Source organism: Rana temporaria, chromosome 4 (genome assembly GCF_905171775.1).
Source record: "Rana temporaria chromosome 4, aRanTem1.1, whole genome shotgun sequence".
NCBI lineage: Eukaryota > Metazoa > Chordata > Amphibia > Anura > Ranidae > Rana > Rana temporaria.
In genome coordinates this window covers 371,840,820-371,862,586 of record NC_053492.1, presented here as the reverse complement: position 1 = coordinate 371,862,586, position 21,767 = coordinate 371,840,820, and the positions used below count along the sequence as shown (strand labels likewise).

The following is a 21,767-nucleotide window of genomic DNA, read 5'->3' as shown; positions in this document are numbered from 1 at the left end:
CTCACGCACAGATAAAGTATCCCATTCGGTGCACGTGTCTTGAGAGGAGGGGAAATCGTACCCACTGCCCCACTATGCAGTGCGACATGAGGTAGGACACTATTGTGGGGAGGAGTTTTTGGCAGCCGAGGAGTGAGTGTATGCAGTCTCCTAATGCTGTGTTTGAAGGACAGGTGACAGCCCGCTCTGCTGGTGGGGGGGGAGGAGGAATATGGCAACCTGCTCTGCTGGGACTTGTAGTGCCTCTGTGGGGGGGATATGGCAACCTGCTCTGCTGGGACTTGTAGTGCCTCTGGGTGGGGGGGGATATGGCAACCTGCTCTGCTGGGACTTGTAGTGCCTTTGTGGGGGGGGGCTGGAATATGCCAACCTGCTCTGCTGGGACTTGTAAGGCCTCTGGGTGGGGGGGGATATGGCAACCTGCTCTGCTGGGACTTGTAGTTCCTCTGTGGGGACTGAAATATGCCAACCTGCTCTGCTGGGACTTGTAGTGCCTCTGTGGGGGGCTGAAATATGGCAACCTGCTCTGCTGGGACTTGTAGTGCCACAGACCGGGCTGCATTGTTGGCAATGGTTAGGCTGCATTTCATGGGCACTAGTAAATATTTTAGTACACCATTTGGTTTAAAATATTTTTTTTTCTTGTTTTCCTCCTCTAAAACATAGGTGCGTCTTATGGTCGGGTGCGTCTTATAGAGCGAAAAATACGGTACTATTTAGAAAATATGGAATTGCAAGGGGGGCAGACAATTTTAAGCCCCAGTTCACACTATAACTTGCATTTTAATCGCACAAGAACCACACCGCATTGCTGTGCAATTCACATGCGATTCAGTGTGGTGGAATTTGAGCCCATCCATTTTGGAATGGGTTAAAATCGCACCGCATCACACTAAAAGTACAGGCACTTTATTTGTAGCCACAGCGCTTTGTACCATGCGGTTTGCAATCACACTTGCAACGGATCGCAAACGCACATGTATTGAACCTAAGCTACATTTCTAATCTAATCTGATCAGTAGGTATTGTATATTTCACAGACCAAAAGGGAATAAATAAGAAGTTTATTGATGGGCGTACTTCTAAAGTACACCAAGAATCCGCTTCTTTTGTCCCACAGGGCGAAAAAAGCACAAAGTTTATGATCTAGAATTCTAGATGACCCTTCTCGGGTACTATAAAAATGTTGACACTTCTAACGAACCGCACCTTTTAGCTGATAGTGACACACCGATAAATACTACACATTACCATATTACTTGCAATAAAAGCAAACTACTTATATTTCAAGGCCCCTCAATGAACCAGTATATCTGTGATGTAACATCTATTTTAGGATGCCTTTGTTTTGAAGCTATAACTTTTTTTTCAAATTCTAAAGGCAGAAGGGCTGATTAAAGCTTTATGTACTTGAGTTTAGGAGATTTTGGCTTATTTTATTTTTTGCCAAAGCTCCTAAACGAATAAAAGCCACCCATGTACACAGAGGCTTTTAGCAGAGTTTTGGAGCCGCTGCGATTTTTAGGTGAGGTCAAACCTCCTTCTGAACGTGCAAGAATCAAGTTCAGGATAGGAACGTGTGGTAAGGGTAGATTAGTGTATATGTAGCTGAGGAGCCAAAGTGCTTGGATGGTTCAGGTATATCTGAAATTAGGAGCACTGTTTGCCCATATTCTTCCCCTTATGGGGTACACATACTGGGTCAAGGTCTTGGTGCTAGTAAACAGAAGAATACATTTTGAGGAAGCATTTCTTTTAATACTGGTGCAGTGTTTATGCACTTAAAGGGGTTGTAAAGGAATTTTTTTTTTTTCATAATAAGCATCCTTTACCTGCAGACATTCCTCTTTTCACTTCCTCATTGTTCGTTTTTGCTCAAAAGTTGCTCTATTTCAGGGATAAGCAATTAGCGGACCTCCAGCTGTTGCAAAACTACAAGTCGCATCATGCCTCTGTCTCTGGGTGTCATGCTTGTGGCTGTCAGTCTTGCAATGGCTCATGGGATTTGTAGTTCTGCAACAGCTGGAGGTCCGCTAATTGCATATTCTTGTTCTGTTCACTTCCTGCTTGTCTGATTTTACTGACCACCGTGATGGGAGGCTTTACTGCGGTGGTCAGTAACGTGCTCACCCCCTCCTGGGAACTACATCTGTGCGGCAGGACGCTCTCTATGTGTTAGACTTCAAGGAGGTGTGAATTACTGGGCGTGCCGCAATGCATACTGGGAAATGTAGTTCTTGCATGAACGAGCGCCGCAAACCAGGAAGTGAATGAGAGAACAAACTAGAATGCCGGAGGTGATATAGATGAAGGAATTTAATAGGTATTTACTCGTTTTTTTAACAGAATCATTACACTATTCTGTCTGTCTACCTTGCAGACATTAATTTTAGGCAATTTTTTTTTCCTTTACAACCCCTTTAATGGATAAGTTCACCTTTTGACAAAGTAACTGCATGTGTGTGTTTATTTTTTGGAGGCATATATTTTTTTTTGCAGGAGCGTGTAAACCATTGCACCATCAATCGGCGGATCACTGTTGCCATGCACGTCTCCTGCAGATCTGTCAGTATATCGGTTTCTTCATACCTGGTATGAGGAAGCCGATGCATTCTGACAGGAAGACTCTATGAGTAGTTCATTGAAAACTGCAAGCCGGCAGTTGCAAAGGCTGCTGGACCTTGTTTCCATACACAGAAGACTGTTGTGTTGTGTGTTTTTGTTTTGAACTGTGGCATCAAATGGGGAGAAGATCCCCAGTCTGCTGTCACAGCAGTGATCTGGGACCGCTGCATTCATACCATGTTATAAAAGGTGAACTTATCCTTCCAGGAATTCAGCACCTTTTGTAAAATGTGAAGGCACAGCTAGAGTTAAAAACGAAGGAGGTGCATGACCTCTCCTGGGCTTATTTCTATTTACTTCTGACAGCTATTTTGCACTCCTGGAAGAGGACTATTGCTGTTTTTCTGGAAGCCTCATGCTTGCACTTCAGGTCTAAGCATCTTCAACTTTAGAATCACTGCAGCAGCTGTGCCTGCCCCTCCTCTCCTCCTGCCCAATCCCAGAAGCATTTGTATTATATAAACACATTCACAAAATACAAAGACTTCTCTGAAGGGTCAACAGAGTTAGGAGTGGGCATAGCTGCTTAGTGTACCTCCTCTCTTAACATCTCCAAGTGTCTGTATGCTCTGGCAGAACCATAAACCCGTCGGATATAAATAACGGATAAGTTCAGGAGATGTTATGCACCTCCCTGGACCTAAAGCGGAGTTCGGAGATGTCCGCCCCCCCCCCCCCGGTCCCAGAAGACAGCAGGGACCAGTGGGATCGCTCAGCTCGACATGCACAGTAGGGAACCAGGCTGTGAAGCCACAAGGTTTAACTTCCTGATTCCCTTACCGAAGATGGCGGTGCCTCCACCCGAGAGACAAATGGGCTTTGGGTGCCGAGCTCACAGGCGCCCTGGACAGGTTAAGTGTCCATATTTTAAAAGTCAGCAGCTGCAGTATTTATAAAAAAAAAGAAAGAAAGATTGGTGTGCCTTCACCTTTTTTACAAAGTTGTTCCCGGAATTCAGCTAGTGGATGTAAACCCAAAAAAAATAAGTTTTCTTTGCTGTCACAATGTACAGTGCAGTATAAGATTTCCTATCATATGTGCCCAGTCTTGCCACACAGAGTTAATCCAGCGCTGAGCAATCCTCTTTTATTGTTCAGTGAAATAAAACGGACTTGCAGAGAAAAACCTTAGTCCGTTCCGCCCTCTTGCTGTGAGTGACTGGTTATTTACATATCTCATGCACTAGCCTGGAGACAGGCATTATTTTTTATTCCCACCCCTACTCCTTTTCTGAAGTCGCGTGGTAATTTTACTGGATTTTGACTGGATTTTAGTGATCATAGCAGAATTTAGTGTAAGGGGAGTGTAGAGGTGGGACGACTCCACCCACCGAGCTCCAGACAACAGACCCACCCTGCAGTTCTTATAACAGACAGAGGGGAGACATTTGACAGGTAAGGATTCATGCAGGAGGCATCTATATCCTTATAGATCAGCACTATGGCAGTAGTTTACCTTTGATTTAAAGTGGATATAAACCCACTCTCATCCTTTCTAAAGTAGAGCAGTGAAATAAAATAGAACTGTTGGCATCCTACAGAGGAAACCTGTATTTGCAATCTCTTGCACCTTCTTTTTTTTTTTTCTTTTTTTATATAACCGTTTTTTTTTTTGTTTGTTTTTTAAGCTTATTAATTAGAGGTCGACCGATATGGGTTTTTCTCTGGCCGATGCCGATATTTCAAAATTGGGGCGGCCGATGGCCGATATTTTAGGCCGATATTTGCGGCCGATATTTTAGGCCGTTTTTTTTTTTTTTTTAAATTGGCTCAGAAAATCTAGGTTGGGGAGGAGGTTATTGTTTAGGGTGGAGAGGTGGAGTGCAGCCTATCAGTGTCCATCAGTGCCCACCAATGCAGCTCACCAGTGTAGCCTATCAGTGTCCATCAGTGCCACCTCATTAGTGTTCAGCCTGTCAGTGCACCCCTCATCAGTGCCTACCAGTTCAGCCCATTAGTGTCCATCAGTGCCACCTCATTAGTGCCCACCAGTGCAGCCCATCAGCGCCACCTCATAATCGTTAAAAAAGAAAAAAAATACAATCTTAGTCATTTTAAGGAGGGGGTACAGAGAGGTGGTTGTGGAGGAGGGGGGTACAGAGAGGTGGTTGTGGAGGAGGGGGGTACAGAGAGGTGGTTGTGGATGAGGGGGGTACAGAGAGGTGGTTGTAAAGCTTACCTCTCTGTACCCCACTCCTCCACAGCCACCTCTCTGTACCCCACTCCTCCACAGCCACCTCTCTGTACCCGCCTCCTCCACAGCCACCTCTCTCTGTACCCGCCTCCTCCACAGCCATGTGTTGTGGAGAGGGGTGAATGGTGCTGGGCGTGGGTGGGGATGCGTTGTGGAGAGGGGTGGGAGGAGATGTGTTGTGGAGAGGGGTGGGTGGTGCTGGGCATGGGTGGGGATGCATTGTGGAGAGGGGTGGGTGGGGATGCATTGTGGAGTGGGATGGATGGTGCTGGGCGTGGATGCGTTGCGGTGATGCGTTGTGGAGAGGGGTGGGTGGGAATGCGTTGTGGAGAGGGATGAATGGTGCTGGGCGTGGGTGGGGATGTGTTCTGGAAAGGGATGGATGGTGCTGGGCATGGGTGGGGATGTGTTGTGGAGAGGGGTGGGTGGGGATGCATTGTGGAGTGGGATGGATGGTGCTGGGCGTGGGTGGGGATGCGTTGTGGTCATGCGTTGTGGAAAGGAGTGGATGGGAATGCGTTGTGGAGAGGGATGGATGGTGCTGGGTGTGGGTGGGGATGTGTTGTGGAAAGGGATGAATGGTGCAGGGGATGCGTTGGAGTGGGGTGGATGGTGCTGGGTGGGGATGAAGATGATTATGTTGCATTGTGAAGATGGATGAGGATGACTCTGTGTGGGGATGAGAGTTACATTGTGAGAAGGATCTCCACAATGTAACTCATTTCCACCCAAAGTCGTCCTCATCCATTTTCTCAATGCCAGCCTCAGCCAGGTTTCCCTTTTAAAAGGAGTTTTAATAAATTCTGCAGGGGGGCACAGTAGCACATAATTTTGGCAACTTACCCTCCATACATGCTGTTATCATAATCCAATTCTATCTGCATGCACCTAATAGGCTAGGTGCATGCTGATGAGCTGATCAGCCAATCATTGTTTAGAACTTGGTGTAATGTCAGCAGGCTCCGCCTCAGCAAGGAAGGAAGACATTCCTGCTGGGGGGAGTTACATTAGTCAGGCGGCAGTTGTAAGCCAATGATTGTTTGTTTCTCCCTGTCCCAAATACAGCAAGTCGAGGGAGGGGGCGGGGCACGGCTGGCGGCGCGATGCCAGTGAAATCCATGTTCCTTCTGTGGTCGCCGTGCAGATGTAGGAATCGGATACATGTGAGTGGGGTCAGTACTGCAGGGCAGGCGGACACTTTAGCCGCTAATCGGCCGATTCTTTCACAAAAATCGGCCGATGCCGATTTCACAAAAACGGCCAAATATCGGCCGATATATCGGCCGACCGATATATCGGTCTACCTCTATTATTAATCGGACTGCTCAGCTGTACAAGTACAACATAACTTGTAGTTTGGATAACTAAATGCCAGTTTGCCTGATAAACATGGCTTGACTCTGCCACTTTACCATGTACCTTGTAAATTGGGTGGGAACAGGTCGTTAGACCAGGGCTCGACAAATCCCGGGCGCCAGGTCGTCATGGCGACTAGAAATAGGGTCCTGGCGACTTGGCTTGGAAGGGGGGCTGGCACCATCTGGTGGTGGCAGTTGGTATTACAAGTTAAGCATTACAAGTTAAACAGCAATTCTAATGTAATTTTTCACTATTTTCACTGCCATCTTCTTCCCTCTAATTAGAACCCCCAAACATTATATATATTTTTTTATCCTAACAGCCTAGAGAATAAAATGGCGATCGTTGCAATACTTTCTGTCACGCCGTATTTGCGCAGCGGTCTTGCAAGCGCACTTTTTTGGGGAAAAATTACACTTTTTTAAATTAAATAATAAGACCACAGTAAAGTTATCCCCATTTTTTTTAATATTATGAAAGATAATGTTACGCCGAGTAAATTGATACCCAACATGTCACACTTCAAAATTACGTCCGCTCGTGGAATGGCGTCAAACTTTTACACTTTAAAATCTCCATAGGCGACGTTTAAAAAAACTCTACAGGTTACGTGTTTTGAGTTAGAGGAGGTCTAGGACTAGAATTATTGCTCTCGCTCTAACGATCGCGGCGATACCTCACATGTGTGGTTTGAACACCGTTTACATATGCGGTCGCTGCTCACGTATGTGTTCGCTTCTGCGCGCAAGCTCGTCGGGACGGCGCGCGTTTTCTGGCTCCTAACTTTTTTAGCTGGCTCCTAGATTCCAAGCAAATTTGTCAACCCTGTGCTAGACAGTTTATATAGTATTTACGTTACATGCTACACGAGGCTGGAGTAAATGATGAGGCTTTGCTTGGTAAGAATTTTATCGCAAAACCAACATCCTAGTATCTAGAATTAATACCTCTGTCAAACGTGTCTGTATATTTGGCTGCAGTTGTGCATAATTACTGTATGGATTTTTTTGTCTGACTACTATACTTAGTGCTGTAAAGAATGCCTTTGAAGTTTTGAGTCCTTGTATATATCTTTGCTCAGAGCAAGTCTTCTTTTTATGTTCTCTTGCCTGAGGCACATAATAATGAAGAGTAAGTAAGGTCTGCTGTACATGAATTTTACTGGTTCTGAACTATATCCATGTTATAAGCTAAGATTTTATTAGAATACATAAAGGCAATTTCTATGTAGTCTAGTGTGTGCGTGTCAGGAGAACACAATATCTCTGCAGGAGTCATTCAGTCAGTGTTAGGGGAGGAGAATCGAGATTATATAGATATGTATAATCATAATGATGATAATTTTAATATTTTATTATTTTTCCTGCAACTAAAGAAAATTGCATCATCTATGGCAGGGATATGCAGTTAACGGACCTCCAGCTGTTGTCGTTTTGCAAGTCCCATCATGCCTTTGCCTCTGGGTTGTCATGCTTGTGGCTGTCAGTCTTGCTATGCATCATGGGACTTGTAGTTCTGCAACAGCTGGAGGTCCACTAATTGCCTATCCCTGATCTATGGTATCGACCACAACGTGATTTCACCACTTCAGTGATATTCCCGTCACCGTTAAGAATGGCCACTCACCAGATCTCATTTAATAAATGCCTTTGGTTCATTTCCAGGATAACCACTCCTCTTGTATGTTTTCCACCAACTGCCAGGTGCCTTGGATATGCTAGTAAGGTTTCTTTTCCTACAAAGGCTCAGAGAGAGAGTGCCCCTCATGGTGTAGTATGTAAAAAAAAATTATTGTTTTTTTAAAAACAAAAGCAGGTATTGCACTCTCATTTGGTTGTGCCCGTTTGCCGGCATCAAGCTTCTCCAGCCGTGTATGCAAAACATGTGAAGGATAAAAGCCGTTCCTCTTGTGTTCCCCCTACGCCTCTCTCACGATCAGCACGCGGTTCTGTAGATGTCAGCAGCCTCTACCCGTTTCGTAAGATATGTTGCGTCCTCAGGAAGCTTTTTTTTTTTTTTTTTTTTAAGGCCATTATCTGATTAATCGAAAAAATAATCGGCCAACTAATCGATTATGAAAATAATCGTTAGTTGCAGCCCTACACTTCATTACACCGAGCACTCTGACCCCCTTCCTGCCCAAGCCAATTTTTAGCTTTCAACGCTTTCACACTTTGACAATTGCGCGGCCATGCAACGCAGATGGAAGACGGATAGAACTTTCTTTTTGGTGTTTATCGCCACTGGGTCTTAATTTTTTGCTAAACAAAATTTTGAAAAAAGCCCCCTGTTCTTAGTTATAACATTTATTGGTAACACTGGTGAGGCTGCACTGATCAGTTTAAAGAGGAAGTAAACCCTGATGGGTTTTGCTTCTTTTTTTTTTTTTTTTCTCTCTCCCTGTAAATGAAAAGCATAATGGGCTAGTTAGTATGCATCACATACTAGCCCATTATGTGACACTAACCTGCAAAGGAATTCAGCGATGTTCCCTATGCAGGCTGCGTCCATCTTCTGGCTCCTCTTCCTTCCGGGCCACGGGCCCTGGACTCCAGCTCTGTGATTTGCCGGAGCCGCGTGACGTCACTACCGTGCATGCGCACGTTTAGGAGATATTTCCACTACCTATAGGTAAGCCTTATTCTAGGCTTACCTATAGGTAGAAGTCACTAAAAAGGGTTTACAAGCACTTTAAATATGCACTGTCAGACTTCACAGTTACCAGCTCTCCTTTTCTCACACTGGGGCAGTGCATGAGGAAAGGTGATAACTGGCAAATCTTTTTACATGTGATAAGCTGTGATTGGACACAACTGATCAACACGATAAAGGGCCACTGTGATTGGCCCTTCACCTCGATCTGTGATAAGCTGTGCCTGAAGGGGGCACGTTCTGGCAGGGACGTCCATGGATGCCCTCCCTTAACAGAGTCCAGCCGTATCCGTCTTTGGGTTATGGCGCAGTATTAAAGTGGTTAAACACATTCTGTTTTTTTGTTGTCACTAAAGCCAGCCATAGATGGTTTGAATCTTGGCCCGTTCAGCAGGCACTGGCCAATATTTAAACCATCTATAGGCAGGCAGATTGTACCCAAATCTATTCATCAATGGGACTTGGGTACAACCAGCATGTCTGATTTCTAGCATGCGAATGCCAGCAGCTATACCTGCTGGCAATAATCAATGTGTTCTCCCAGCAGGAATGGCTTCCCACGCTTCATTAAGCTGCTTTTGCCTCCTTGGTAAGAAAGGCTTCCTGTGTGCATAAAGCCATAGGATTTAGATTCAGGGGCAAGGTTTGAAAAATTTGCTTGGAATCTAGGAGCCAGCTAAAAAAGTTAGGAAACAGAAAACGCACCCCGTCCCGACGAGCTTGCACGCAGAAGCGAACACATACGTTATTAGCGCCCGCATATGTAAACGGTGTTCAAACCACACATGTGAGGTATCGCCGCGATCGTTAGAGCGAGAGCAATAATTCTAGCCCTAGACCTCCTCTGTAACTCAAAACATGCAACCTGTAGATTTTTTTAAACGTCGCCTATGAAGATTTTAAACCGTAAAAGTTTGTCGGCATTCCACGAGCGGACGCAATTTTGAAGCGTGACATGTTGGGTATGAATTTACTCGGCGTAACATTATCTTTCATAATATTAAAAAAAATGGGGATAACTTTACTGTTTTATTTTTTAATTAAAAAAACTAATTTTTTTCCCAAAAAAGTGCGCTTCTAAGTCTGCTGCGCAAATACGGCGTGACAAAGTATTGCAACGATCGCCATTTTATTTAGGGTGTTAGGATAAAAAAATATATGTAATGTTTGGGGGTTCTAATTAGAGGGAAGAAGATGGCAGTGAAAAATGACATTGTAATTGCTGTTTAACTTGTAATGCTTAACTTGTAATACCAACAGCCACCACCAGATGGCGCCAGCTCACACAAGGAAGAGCTGGGGACTTCCAAGCCAAGTCGCCAGGAGGCTATTTCTAGTCGCCTGGCGACCGTGATTTGTCGAGCCCTGTTCAGGGGTATTGATTTAAAGTTCATGGAGGTCCTTATAATTTTTTTTTTTTTTTTGAGAGGCCTGAATCTCATGATTGTGTAACTCTGTTTCCCCTTTGAATCGCAACCCCCCTCCCCCATTTACTTTGCAGTGCAATGTTTACAAGATTACAGCCCCCCCATTACATAAAAATCCCTCCCCCTTTTTTATATATTTTTTTAGAATTATTACCCCTTTACATTATAGCAGTCCCCACTTTTACAATACAACCCCCCCTTTAAATTATAGCCCTCCCCTTTTACAGATCAGAGCCCCTCTTTTACAAAGCGGTCAGCTGTCTGCACTGAGAACTGAGCCACCGAACACTGCCGATGGTTCTGTTCTCACTCCTCCCCGAGCAGTCAGCATCACTTCTGCTCTATTTCTCCGTGCTCATTGGAGCGCTGAGCTGTGGAGGGGCGGAAAGCTGGCGGATCTAGACTTGGAAGACAGGATGACTCGCTGCCCGGACTGATGGCAGTGACGTCAGCAGAGGCCGGACTTCAGACCGATCTCCACCAAAAAAACAGGTCACAGTGGAAAAACGAATTTCACTCCTGTGAACCATAGAAGAAGCCCATCCTAAAAAGCTCAGGCTGGACTTCTCCTTTTTTAAGTGATCTATTTATTTTCTTTTTTTATTTGACTATGGATCAAAGTATTTGACAGGATACTCCATTTGCTTAATGTATTCCGTTTTATCTTCTGACTTCAACAATGTAAAGTAGGAATGAGCAACGCATGGTTTGTTTTTAGAGTAATGGATAGCCACTAAGTGGAAATATAAGCAGATGTGACAACTAGGAAAAGCCAGGCACAATTACAAATCTGGGGATTCATTTTTTTTTTTTTTTTTTTTTTGGGCTAAGATGTTCATATTTTGCATGTGCTAAGGCCTTTTTTTTTTCATAGACTGTAACAATCTATTGGAAAGATACTGTTCTGATATAGGTAGCGCTAAGTGAAATCAGACAAGTGATGTAAAAATGGGAAATTCTTAGATATTTACTGTTTTTGTTCTTTCCTGGTGCCTAATCAGTTCACCATGATTGGGTTGAGCTGAGACCTCTTGGACGGCCCCTTTGGGTGGCTATAGAGATTTTCCATGACATGCGGTCAACATTCTGATAATCTAGTTCAAGATCCAAAATGGGGGGTGAAGCTTCTTGAAAGGAAATTTTTGGTAGGCATCTGGCAAGTTATCCATTTTCCAGGAGCCTCACCTTGTTACATTTGCAAAACCACAATAGGAGATTGCCGCCACATCAGCCTGTAGTGGCTGGCAAATAGATTCTGTGATGATCAACTGGCAGCTCTGCAAATGTCTACCCAGAATGCATCCATGCCTCTAGTTGAATGTGCCTTTTTCTTAATTGGTGCTTCTCAACTTTTTTTTTTTAGTCAAGACTAGGGCCGAAACAACTAATCGATTATGGAATTAATCGATTACAATTTTCATAATCGATTAATCGGTCAGTAACATAATGGGGTTAAAACAACTAAAATTAGCCCTTTATAGTACAAAAAAGTAAATCGCTACTGTAAATATTACTTTCACTGTCCCACAGTAAAAAAAATGAACCCCTTACAGTAGCGATTATTTGCTCTTTTTGTACTATTTTTTTTTTTTAACCCCCATTATGTTACTAAACATCTCAGGCCTGGGTCACACCTCTGTGTTTTGGTGCTTTTTGCAGAAACACACTACAGTTCATTTACATGTTTTCCTATGGGACATATTCACATCCATGATTTGTTTTTTAGCTGCTGCGTATTTGGAAAGGGCAAGGACTTTTTAACGCAATTTTTTTTTTGGTTCAATATACTTCAATGGAAAAGCTGCAGAAAAGCATGTAATGTGTTTTTTGCGGCAATTTGTTTTTTTTCTTAAAGCGGTGGTTCACCCACACTAACAACATTTTAGCATTAAATTAGGCATAGTAGCGCGAGCTACAGTATGCCTCTATTGAATTTTTTTTTTTTTAGCCCGGTACTCGCTGTGCAATCCTGTATAGAAGATTCCGACTCCCCGCGGGGAATGGGCGTTCCTATCAAGAGGGAGGATGATTGACGGCCGGCTATGGCACGTCACTCTCCCCGAAGATAGCCGGAACAGGTCTCGGCTCTTCACGGCGCTATACGGCGCCTGCGCACAGACTCTGCGCAGGCGCCGTGAAGCGCCAAGTCCTATTTCGGCTATTTCAGGAGAAGCGTGACGTGCCATAGCCGGCCGTCAATCATCCTCCCTCTTGATGGGAACGCCCATTCCCCGCGGGGAGTCGGAATCTTTTATATAGCATTGCACAGTGAGTACCGGGCTAAAAAAAATCAATACAGGCATACTGTAGCTCTCGCTACTATGACTAATTTAATGCTATAAAAAAATAAGTTTTATTAGGGTGAACCACCGCTTTAAGGCTATTATCCGATTAATCGAAACCATAATCGGCCAACTAATCGACTATGAAAATTAATCGTTAGTTGCAGCCCTAGTCAAGACACCCTCTTAGAATTGTGGTTGGTCTCAGGGCACACCAGTTTGAGTACTTGTTCATACCAGGCGTTGCATCCAGGCATGTTCACTCTTTTGCACGCTCCTCAATGGGCATGAAACATGCTAATAAGGAGCTGCACGACCTTTCAATTTGGCGCTAAACCAAAAACATATGGTACTGTGGTACCATGCATTTTAGTGTGTGCGAATATGTGCTTTTTTTAGATGGCATGATTTTGTGTGGTGCAAAAAAATGAACAATTCGACTGCGTTTCCACATTGTACCTGGTATGGACAAGCCCTTAAATGTAGTTAAAGCGGGGGTTCACCCAAAATTTGTTTTTTAACATGACATTCAGCCGAGTTGTCAGAATGACAATGGGCTGTTTTTTTTTCAGTGCCGTACATACCGTATTTTCACCGCTGCTTCTGGGTATGTAATCTGCGCGACTGGGCATTCCTAATTGATTGACATCCTTCCGACCGGCGCATACAGCGCGTCACGAGTTGCCGGACTGTGAGTCGGCTCTATACGGCGCCTGCGCACCGACGTTCGTCTTCTTTCGGCAACTCGTGACGCGCTGTATGCGCCGGTTGGAAGGATGTCGATCAATTAGGAACGCCCAGTCCTGCACATTACATACCCGGAAGCGGCGGTGAAAATACGGTATGTACGGCACTGAAAAAAAAACAGCCGATGTCATTCTGACAACTCGGCTGAATGTCATGTTAAATTTTTTTTTTATTGGGTGTACCCCCGCTTTAAGTTGGTTCAGTGGTCAGTAGGTTGTAGCACTGAGTTCAGTGTTCAGAAGTTTGTGGTGCAGAATTGCTTTTACCTGTGAAAATCTGTGATCATTATGTAGTGGCAGTTAGTGAGTGGATGGAATTCCTGCTGGAGACTCCTCAATCAACTACTTGGGAGGGAAGGAGGTTGCCACCCCTGTCCTGCCCACTCTCTCTGGCTTCTCATGGAGGAGGAGAAATTTAAATGTAAACTCTGAGGAAAGCGCCACAGACGAGACCCGCTGGCCTGTACCTCCCGGTCTGTGGAGGCAAGTGAGGGAAAAACAAAGGACGCTGCATGGACTCACGATGTGCTCCTTGGCAATCATTGTCAGATGGTAGGACGCAGGCGGGCAGACCGCCCAGCACATCGTTAGGGCTTGTATTTCCAACATGTAACTCCACACTTTTATACTTGGCATTTTACAAAGGCTGGTCTGGAGAATTCACATTCAGATTGTTGTAGGCTAGTTTAGTGGATGCATGCTACTGAAGTCACCTGGCTCTTGCTGAAGTCCTCTGGTCCTTTTTTGCACCTGCTGGTTGGATAAAGTATCTGACATTGGATCAAGGCTGTCCTTTCCAAATAAACCTTAGATGGGCCTTTTGGTGCTCCTCGTCTGTTTGTATCTGGGGAGAAGGCTGCAAGGAACCACTTCATTGTCTAATGAAGGTCTCAAACCCGCTTTTGTTCTGGAGGATAACACAAAATATCCTTTATATCTACTCTAAGGAGCTTTCCTACTGGTCTTGGAGGCAAAGCACTACCCAGTCATTGTGATATGTTTACAGACACCTAGAAACAAATTACAGCAAGCGCGACGCAAACAAGTGCAAAGCTGACAATGGTCTACCTTTTTTGTACAAAATGACAAATCGTAGCAAAGGTAACCAGGTAGAGTGGATGCTAAGAGGTCAAACATGTAGACCATACAGGGAGTAACCGGTCCGACATGTTGCAGGCTCACAGATGACATACTGTGGCAAGGAATGTACAGCAGGGTCAGACAAATTAAATGGCCTCCCAGCACTCAGCCTCAGGTGATGATGGTTAAAGTGTAGGTATTTCTGAACAATGAGCTTTATCTAATTTGCTCCCTGTTGGTCTGTTTTTATTATACTAAGAAAGTTTTTGTTATTCCTTTTCACTAGTTGCAAAAATTCAAACCTGTTGATCTTGTCAAACTCTGCTATCCTGTGTCCTGCACACTTCCTGAATTATCAAAGATTCCTTCTAGTCCACAATGAGGCTTAAAGGAGTTCTCTGACCTAAAACTTTTAACCCCCGCTGTGCCCGGGCTGTAAAAATATACAAAATAAACTTTCACTTACCTGCCTACGATCCCCCGTTGTTCCGATATCGCCGTCCCGTTCTCCGGTCCCAGTCTCTTCCGCTTCCTGTGTGTCGGTGACTCACAGTGCGCTCAGCCTATCAGCGGCCGCGACGGGACATTGCTGTGGCCGCTGATAGGCTGAGCGCACTATGAGTCACCGACACACAGGAAGCGGAAGGGGCCCGGGACCGGAGAACGGGATGGCGATATCGGAACAACGGGGGATCGTAGGCAGGTAAGTGACAGTTTATTTTGTATATTTTTACAGCCCGGGCACAGCGGGGGTTAAAAGTTTTAGGTCAGAGAACTCCTTTAAAAAGGGATCTTCATCCTAGAGAGAATAAGATGCTAACAGCTAGGTACTGTAGCTTCTGACTTTGGGGGGGGAGACACTTACTGCTCCAGGGATCCAGCACTGTCCTCACCCAGGCTGGTTCTTTGATCTTCAGCTTTTTGGCTCCAGCATGTTTACTGTGCGAAGACACAGGCTGTGACAGCCAACTTCCCACTGCACATGGATGAGCCTGACTGAATAGTTCACTGCCTTTTGGGGGCCTGTGACATGTCCCAGAGGGTTGCAGACAAGAGGCGGGAGGTGTATTTCCACTTGGATTATTTAGTTGACTTGGCTGCCCGCTGGGAGACTTTGTTCTGGTTGACTGCCGAATTGAACCGTTCCTGTCTGTGAAACGGTGCAACCAGCTGGTGTTTTGGATGAGCTGCATGTGTTTGTATATATTTTTTTGTAGTTCTCTTTAGGTGTTTAGTGCTACTGTAAACGCCATTTACAATCACTTGATGATCGACCCCCCACCAAAGTGCTGTCTGAGCCCAAGTATAAGGAGCACGTGTCGGAATGTAGAATTATTTTTTTTTTCCCCCCTCTTTGGTGAAAACTGGGTGTAAACAGTTGGCACCAACCACATTGCCTGAACCGTGAACCTCCCCCCGGACAGTAGGTACTACTTACCCTACCAAAGAAAACTGCTGACATGTTTCTATTCAATGCCTTTTTTTTTTTTTTTTTTTTATGTAAATGAAGAAATTTCAAATCTATGGCATCATGGTCTCTAATAAAATCTTCCTAACCGGTTATATAATAGCACCTCTGTTCTGAAAAACAGTACTACATAAGTCAATGAGAGATCTAAGCTGCCACACCCGGTCAATTGATGGAGTCCTATGGTGATCATACCCACCCACAGAAGGGGGCGTGATGATGTGATGCCTATTTCTCCTTCTCAAGACTACAAGAAGGATGAAGCTCTACCGAGACCGGTTTCTTCTCGAGAAAATGGCAGCACCTGGAATAGTGCTGATACAGAGGACAAATACAGGCCCAGTTTGGGGATCAAAACGATTAACAAAAGGTCTGATGGTTTTGTTTGGGAAAGGAGTACCTTGATACAAAGATTATAATCCTTTTTGCTAGAGTTGGGAGGCTTTAATAGATGAGTTGATTTTCTGCAGATCACTTCTTCTATTAGAACTTGTCTCTCAAGCTTTGTTCTCTCTAGCACAGCAATGATAATGCAATTTTACTGTTTGTGCAGGACCTCTGGTATCCCTCGGTGCTGGGATTTGCACTGGAGAGTTTTGAGCCGAGTGTCTTTGTTACCAAGAACTAAGTTTATCTTTTAGTCAATTGGATAAATGTAATTTAAATTCCTGAAGTATTTAAAGAACATATTCATATTTAATAACCAAAACCTCCCCATTTAATTAGTTAAATAGCTAGCGGGTTGAACGAGAAAATCAAACCCAGTTTCACTGATCCACATACTCAATTTGGATCCTGGAATCCTCCCCACTGAGTCATTGTATTCTGACAGCAGGGAGACTTCTCCAATGTCAGAATACACAGTTCAGTGCTGCAGTCTGTATTCTGCAGTCCTGAATGAGCGAAAAATACCAACAGGGCCATTGATCAACTTCTGTTCAACCACAGTGGTCACACATGGATCGAAATTCGCCCGGTCCCAGCTAAAGTGGCTGAATTTTGATCCCTGCATGGGGAGCCTAAAGCAGAACTTTACCCATAACAACGTGATTATAACATAATGTTGTTTAGCAAGGAACATACATTCTACATTAAAGCGGATGTCCGCTGGGAAAAAAAAATATTAAAAGCCAGCAGCTACAAATACTGCAGCTGCTGACTTTTAATATTAGAACACTTGCCTGTCCTGGAGTCCGGCGCCGTCCGCAGCAGAGCACGAGCGATCGCTCGTCACTCTGCTGCCCCCCGCCTTCCTAGGTGAGGGAACCAGGAAGTGAAGCGCTCCGGCCTCACTGCCCAGTTCCCTACAGCGCATGTGCGAGTCACGTTACACCTGCTGATTGGCTCCCGCTGTGTTCTGGGAGCCGAGTGTTCCCAGAACACAACGGGGGGAGGTGACGTTTTGCTCGAGACTGTGTGGCCGGAAGTGGGTGCAAATACCTGTCTTTAGACAGGTATCTGCACTCCCCTCCCCCTGAAAGGTGTTTAAACGTGACACCAGAGGGGGGAGGGTTCCAATCAGCGGGGGTTCCACTTTAGGGTGGAGCTCCGCTTTAATAATTATGCTACCAATATTTGTAAATTGCCTCCAGCAATGCGCCTGTTTCTTGATGGAGGCTGCCACTCTGCTGAAGTCAAGAGTCCTGAAAAACAGGAAATCATAATGCAGAACTAAACCTATTGATTCAAGTTTCATTCATGGAATGCTGGGATTGCCAACTCACAATTTGCTTGTGTCCTCAACCAAACTGTCAAACTATTAAATGGCTGGTGTCATAACTTATCACATATGTAGCACCATGGCAGTTGCAGATCAAACAAAAGTAGCTTCATTGTGTGTGTGTGTGTGTGTGTGTGTGTGTGTGTGTGTGTGTGTGTGTTTTTTTCAAAATAGTTTTTTTTTTTTTTTTTTAAGCTGGTGCATTGTTTGTTCACTTACCCTTTTCCTTTGCTTTCCCTTCTAAATGTTTGTTTTCTTTTGTCTGAATTTCTCACTTCCTGTTCTTCCTCCTGCGTCTCCCCACTGGCATGTAGTCCCAAGGGATAGGGTGAGCACGCTGACTAACCCCCAGCCAGAACGGCTCGGATGGTGGGGGCAAGCTTACTGAGGAGGAACGGGAAGTGAGAAATTCGGACAAAGAAAAAAAAAACATTTAGAAGGGAAATTGAAGGAAAAGGTAAGTGAACCAACAATGCACTAGCTTAAAGGAACCTATTTGGAAAATAAAAAAACGAACCTTTACAACTCTTTTAAGACTGTCAGCAGATTGATCCCTACAAATTGGCAGGGCATAAAAATTGAGAACTGGGCATGTGCAGACAAGGGTAAGATGGTGTACTTACTGGATTTTAAACAGTATATGCACTTATTTTAAATGTTTTACACAGCTATACCTGCAAAAGGGGCCAGCCGGAAGTGATCTAGCAGGACTTCATTTTCTGACAGAGGTCACACACGTACACTAGAAGTCAGCAGCTACAAATACTGTAGCTGCTGACTTTTAATATTGGGACACTTGCCTGTCCAGGGGTCCCATGTTCCCGTGATGGCACCCCAGCTGATTTTCGGGTCGGCTCTCGGATGCTGCCACCAAATTATTCTTCAGAAAAAAAGGTAAAAATTTTAATGTTGGCCTGGGTATGGATGCATCCAGACACATGGAAGCTAATCTCTGCTCTATACTCCACACACAAAAAAAACTAGTGAATGTGACAGAAGGCAACCGCCCTTCCCACTAAGATTGGCAGGAGAACCTGAAACCGGACCTGGTAAAAAAAAAAATTCCATCTAACCTGATGTTCAAAGTACCTAAACACGAGCACTGCAACAGGACAGACCATAGATACACATGGCAGGGTACCACGTTACTGCAAGATAAAACTGGAGCACAAGTGACTCGGGCTCCACTAAGTCTTGTCATAGTTGATGTTATTTGGACCAAGTTGGAACTCCCTAAAGTATTACGCCACTGGTATGTTGATACAGATATATTGTCGTTGAAAGAGGAATTTGCACGTCCTTGGCAGCGTTGAGGAAGTGGAAAATCAGAGGAAAGGTATTTTAAGGCCATGGCAGACCTTTTCAATTCACCGTGGCTTGTAGCAGGACAAGCTACTTTTCAGTGCGCTCATTTTGGTAGCGTCTAATGGGCAGCTATTTTCATCCAAGACCCTCCGGAAGCCTTTCATGACTTGTCTACTTGCAGTGTTACCTCTGTCGATCTAGCCTTTCCTATAGCACAAGGTTCCCCATAGCATTTTCCGATTTTTTTTTTTAATGCTGAACATGTAATAAAGGAGTATTTTACTGGTGGCTTATGTTTAGAAACAGAAATATTGGGTATAAGGTATATTAAAGAGCAGTCCCAGGCAGTAAAGTTAAATCTAGCGGTGACTTAATTTGTTGAAATGAACAATTGCAATCATTAGCTTGGGTGTAGCTTTATGTAGGATTAAAATTCATAATCTGTTAATGTTTGCAAGTGAAATGATGGTAACCATCTTTCGGGACTGACCTGAAATGGAGAGAACATTTGTTTCTGATCACTTGTCTTATTTGTCGTGTTTGTGTGTTTTTTTTTTTTTTTTTAACAATCTAGCAGTGAATGACTGTCATGAAAACACTGCAGATGTAAGTTTAATCTTGTGACCTAAATCTTTCCTCATGCATTCCACCAATACTGACCCCACACATAAGGACGGGTAGCTCTACTTTCAGAAGTATGTGCTGTGGAATGGCTCCCTTTCTGTACTCTGAGTACTTGGCACATACCTGGAAATGTTTTATGTCATCTGCTCAGAATTCTATAGTTTTCTATATAAAAAGACCATCTTTGTTCCAGTCATCTCTTGAGCCTTCTCTGTTCATATTAAGCAACCTTTCTGTAAAGTCATGAATATTCTCAAATTCGTTTACAGGTAATAATGAAGATGGTAGACTGTTTGTAGCGGAAGCCATTGGCTCCCGTCGCTCAATGCAGCAGATTCGGCACAAGATCACTTTTACCCCTTCCGCCACGCTCCGGTGCCCTCCGTCGCTTACCGGAGCCGATTGCATCCGCTCCTGTGTGTGATATGGAGCTGAATGAGGGATCAGAAGAGATGTCAAAACATCACTTCCGCCCATAGCTCTTAAAGAGAATTTTTAATTATTATTTAAAATTCCTTTTTTTCTTTCTTTTTATTGCATATTAGTGTAAATATGAGATCTGAGGTCTTTTTGACCCCAGATGTCATATTTAAGTGGTCTTGTCATGCTTTTTTTTTCCCTACTATTTCAAGGGATGTTTTTATTTATTTTAATAAAAATAAAAGTGACTTTTTTATTTAAAGAACAGTGTAAAAACAAACGTACAATGAATTCGAAAAAATAAATAGTGAACGCATACGTGGGTAGCGCCCACATATAAAAAACTGTGTTCAAACCACACGTGAAGTGTTGCCGCAATCGGTAGAGAGAGAGGGCAATAATTCTAGGCCTGGACCTCCCTTGTAAATCGAAAAATGCAACCTGTAGAATTTTTTTAAACTTTGCATATAGTGATTTTTAAGAGTAAAAATTTGTCACCAATTCCACGAGCAGACGCAACTTTTAAGCGTGACATGTTGGGTATCAATTTACTCGGCGTATCATCTTTTACGATATAAAAATATAATTGGAATGACCTTACTGTTTTTTTTTATTTAAAAAAAGTGTATTTTCCCCCAAAAAAGTGCGCTTGTAAGACCGTTGCGCAAATACGGTGTGACAAAATATTGCAACGACGTCCATTTTATTCTCTAGGGTGTTAGAAAATATATAAAAAATAATGTTTGGGGGTTCTTTCTTTTTTTTTTTTTTTTTTTTTTTTTTTTCCACCTCAGACTAACCACAGCAAGAGACTTGTCATGATTTTATTCATAATTCTGTCTCTACTTCCGGTATTGCATCATTTGTGGTTTATATACCTGTTTTTATTCATGTTATTATGCTTTTTTTTTTTTTTTTTTTTTTTTTTTTTTTTTTTTTTTTTTTTTTTTTTCTCTTTTCCTTTAATTATGCACATCATTTCATTGCCCCTCTACTTGGGACTAAGGCGTTTAACACCGAGACAGAGTTACAAAATGTGTTTATCCTTAGTGGACCAAAAGAAAAAAAAAATATATACCAACCTCCCCTTGCCCCGACCTCCCTCCCGCCCCCCCGACCATCTCACGACTCCACCTGAAGAGACTATTCCCTTTGTTCCGACTATCTTTCTAATCCATTCAGGTTTTCTGCACAGCTCCAAGATTTTTTGAATTCTAACCAAGAGACCCATCTGCCCTTGCACTCCTGTTTATTTTTATCTATACCAAATTTCAATTTCTCCCTCCTATATGTATCCTCAACCGAGTCAATCCACTCCCACATTTGTGGGGTATCCGGCTCCCTCCATTTTAGCGGGATCAAGCGTTTCGCTGCGTTCAACAAGTGGGGGATCAGTGAGGCTTTATACTCTTTCACTGGCCCCTCCCCCCCATGAAAAAGGACTACCCATGGGTTATCTTCTACTTCTTTTTTTGTTATGGTTTTTATCAGGGACAGGATTTTTTTCCAATAAATTTTTATCTTAGGGCAATTCCACCACAAATGGGCCATCGTTCCCCTGTGCCCACATCCTCTCCAGCATTCCTCTGATTCTCCTTCTCTAAATTTACTCATTTTGTCTGGAGTGGCGTACCATCCCGTCAGGCATTTAAAGTTCATTTCCGCGGTTCTTACATCAACCGCCGAGGTGTGAGTTAAATTCAAGATTCTTCCCATGGTTGTCTTTCCCCTTGGGACATTAAGGTCTCTTTCCCACTTTTGAATGTATTTTAACGTATCCGACTCGTCCATTTTTTGCAAATATTTATATATTTTAGAAATATTCCCTTTTGAGGTTTTAGTGCTACACATTTGTTCCAATATGGT

At 43.7% G+C, this 21,767-nt stretch overlaps 1 protein-coding gene and 1 non-coding gene across 4 annotated transcripts in view; both read left to right on the top strand.

The window, feature by feature from the left end:
- ZDHHC14 (zinc finger DHHC-type palmitoyltransferase 14) overlaps positions 1–21,767 on the top strand; it is a 148,211-nt gene that overhangs the window by 42,965 nt on the left and 83,479 nt on the right. The window lies entirely within an intron of this gene.
- On the top strand, positions 19,313–19,381 carry LOC120938451. Its single transcript, XR_005749067.1, has one exon. It is a non-coding gene; the product is annotated as a small nucleolar RNA SNORD2 (small nucleolar RNA).